Genomic DNA, 4,093 nt, shown 5'->3' with positions numbered 1-4,093 from the left:
TATAACCGAATTGTGAAGCTGACAAAAAAAAGTTGGGCACCACACTGAAATTGCTGCAATGGAAGGTAGAGAATGGTGTATCTGACAAGGGATTTGGAAAGTTGCTGGTAATGATAAAGAATATGCTTTCAAAGGACAATGAATTGCCCGAGGGTACGTATGAAGCAAAGAAGGTTGTATGCCCTCTAGGGTTAGAGGTGTAGAAGATACATGCATGCCCTAATGACTGCATCCTCTACCGCGGTGAGTACGAGGATTTGAACGCTTGTGCGATATGCGGTGCATTGCGTTATAAGATCAGTCGCGATGACCCTGGCGATGTCGAGGGCAAGCGTCCCAGTAAGATGATTCCTGCCAAGGTGATGTGGTATGCTCCTATAATACCACGGTTGAAACGTTTGTTCCAAAACAAAGAGCATGCAAAGGCGATGCGGTGGCACAAAGAAGATCGTAAGAAAGACAGAAAGATGAGAGTACCCACTGACGGTTCACAGTGGAGAAAAATCGAGAGAAAGTACAGAGAGGAGTTTGCAGGTGACCCAAGGAACGTATGGTTTGGTCTAAGCGCACATGGCATTAATCCTTTTGGGGAGCAGAGTGGCAACCATAGCACGTGGCCTGTGACTCTATGTTTGTATAACCTTCCTCCTTGGTTGTGCATGAAGAGGAAGTTCATTATGATGCCAGTGCTCATCCGAGGCCCTAAGCAACCCGGCAACAACATTGATGTGTACCTAAGGCCATTAGTTGAAGAACTATTACAGTTGTGGAATGGAACAGGTGTACGTGTGTGGGATGAGCACGGACAGGAAGATTTTGACCTATAGGTGTTGCTGTTTGTGACCATCAATGATTGGCCTGCTCTCAGTAACCTTTCAGAACAGAGAAACAAGGGATACCGCGGATGCACGCACTGTTTGGATGATACCGACAGTATATATTTGGAGAGTTGTAGGAAGAATGTGTACCTGGGACATCGTCGATTTCTTCCGAGCAGGCATCCGTTAAGAAAGAAAGGCAAGCATTTCAAAGGTGAGGCGGATCACCGGACGAAGCCTCGCCACCGTACTGGTGCTGATGTACAATTTATGGTCAAGGATTTCAAGGTAATCTTTGGAAAGGGTCATGGCGGACAACCTGTTCCAAAGGACGCTGACAGACGCGCACCCATGTGGAAGAAGAAATCTATATTTTGGGACCTGCCCTATTGGAAATACCTAGAGGTCCGCTCCGCAATCAACGTGATGCACGTGACGAAGAATCTTTGCGTGACCCTGCTTGGCTTCTTGGGCGTGTATGGGAAGACAAAAGATACACCAGAGGCACGGGAGGACCAGCAACGTATGCATGGAAAAGACGGCATACATCAGGGTCAGGCCAGCTACGCTCTTACCAAAGAAGAGAAGGAAATCTTCTTTGAATGCCTGCTCAGCATGAAGGTACCGTCTGGCTTCTCGTCGAATATAAAGGGAATAATAAATATGGCAGAGAAAAAGTTCCAGAACCTAAAGTCTCATGACTGCCACGTGATTATGACTCAACTTCTTCCGGTTGCATTGAGGGGGCTTCTACCGGAAAACGTTCAATTAGCCATTGTGAAGCTATGTGCATTCCTCAATGCAATCTCTCAGAAGGTAATCGATCCAGAAATCATACCAAGGTTACAAAATGATTTGGTGCAATGTCTTGTCAGTTTCGAGTTGGTGTTCCCACCATCCTTCTTCAACATCATGACGCACGTCCTAGTTCAGCTTTGCGAAGAGATTAACATTTTGGGTCCTGTATTTCTACACAATATGTTCCCCTTTGAGAGGTTCATGAGAGTCTTGAAGAAATATGTTCATAACCGTGCTAGGACAGAAGGAAGCATCTCGAAGGGCCATGAAAATGAGGAGGTCATTGAGTTCTGTGTTGACTTTATTCCTGACCTTAAGCCGATTGGTGTTCTTGAATCGCGGCATAAAGGCAGACTGGATGGAAAAGGCGCGCTAGAAGGGGATCAAATAATATGTATGGATGGGCATTCTCTCACTGAAGCACACTACACTGTTCTACAAAATTCCACCTTGGTGGCTCCGTATATGGAGGAACACAAGAATTTTCTACACTCCAAACACCCAGAGAAGTCTGACGACTGGATTACACGTGAACAAACAAGGACTTTCGCCGGTTGGTTGCAGAAACGTGCCATGCATGATGGCGATATTGAATATGACATGTACTCGCTGTCCCAGTTACCATCTTCGAATATAATGACTTTCAAATGGTACCAGATAAATGGCAATACATTTTACACGATCGCCCAAGATAAGAAGAGCACCAACCAAAACAGTGGTGTCCGCTTTGATGCAACAACCAACACGGGAAAGGAAACCTATTATGGTTACATAGTGGACATGTGGGAACTTAACTATGGAGGTGGTTTGAAGGTCCCTTTGTTTCGGTGCAAATGGGTCAATATGACACGAGGCGGGGTAACGGAAGACCCGCAGTATGGAATGACAACAGTGGATCTCAACAATCTTGCGTATGCAGACGAACCATTCTTCCTAGCCAATGATGTGGCACAGGTTTTTTATGTAAAAGACATGTCTACCAGGCCGAGAAAAAGAAAAGATAAGGAAGCGAATGGATCATACGACGAGCCAAAGCACCACATAGTTCTTTCAGGAAAAAGAAACATCGTGGGAGTGGATGACAAGACAGACATGTCAGGAGATTATGAAAAGTTTGATGAAATTGCTCCATTCACAGTGAATATTGACCCGAGCATCCGGTTAAATGATGAAGATTTTCCATGGCTACGGTGCAAAGGGACACACGCGAAGAAAAAGTTTGACACCCAAAGATCTGGGATGTGATTGGCTTCACTATCATCACTTTCTTCTGTGTTTCGCATCCAGGAGGGAATCTCTGTAATAGTTAGGGTAGTTATGTGTTTTGGCATTTGATACGTGAAGAAATTTTATGTGCAAACAAATTCTTTCATGCATTTACTGATTTTTTTCAGCTAAATGACCCTAAAATTGAAAAGCATTTCAAATGAACTCAGAAAAGGTTGAAACTTGGCATGGTATCATAATTTCACCCACATAGCATGTGCAAAAAAGTAGAGAGGGTTACGGCAAAAACTGGATGCACTTCGTGTACAAAATGGACAATCTCTTTCGAAGTATCAGGGTTTCGGACGAAAACTCATCTGTACAAAGGCATTTCATTTTTTAAATAAGCTAAGCATTACCAAATTGAATATAATGATAAAACACACTAATAATATTAAAAATAAGAAAAAAGAATCACTGAAATATCTATTTTCAAAGTTAAGTTATTCACAAACTAGTGATTCACACAAATTTCAAATAATTCAAAATTTAAACTATTCAAATTTGAAAACTACCGGCACTAACCTAAAGCAAAAATATTCACAAAGAAAATCTATATACAGCAAAAAAACAACTCAAAAATAAATAAAACAAAATTAAATAAAGCAAAAAAATAAAGAAAATAAAAAAGCCCGCCTAATGGGCCAGAGCGGTCTGCATACGACTAGAAACACAACATTTTGTTGGGCCAGGATGCAGGCCCGCAACGGCCCAGTAGGCCCATAGGGCAGCACAGAACAGGTAGGCCCAATAGGCCTGCTTTGGAGAGGAGCTCGAGAGAGCTACCGCACTGGGGTTTATAAACCAGTGCGGACACCCCTCAGCTAGCGACGTGGGACTAAACTTGCCGCACGGACCTGCGCCAACACATACCTTTAGTACCGGGTCGTGGCACCAACCGGTATTAAAGGGGGGGGGTCTTTAGTACCGGTTGGAGCCACCACCTGGTACTAAAGGGGGGCGCTTCTCGCCGCTTGGCCTGGCCAAAACACACCTTTAGTACCGGTCGGTGGCTTCAACCGGTACTAAAGGGGTCTTGTATATAAGAAACTGCTTCAAAAAAATTCATTTCTCATCTCTCCCTCTACTTCTTTCTCCTTTGCCCCATCGCCGCCGCCCCTCGTCGCTGTCACCGCCCCGGCCGTCCCCGCCCCTCGTCGCCGCCACTGTCGCCGTCGCCGCCCCGACCGTCCCTGTTCCCTGTTGTGTCC

Source organism: Triticum aestivum, chromosome 7B (assembly GCF_018294505.1).
Source record: "Triticum aestivum cultivar Chinese Spring chromosome 7B, IWGSC CS RefSeq v2.1, whole genome shotgun sequence".
NCBI lineage: Eukaryota > Viridiplantae > Streptophyta > Magnoliopsida > Poales > Poaceae > Triticum > Triticum aestivum.
This window is presented reverse-complemented; position numbering follows the sequence as displayed.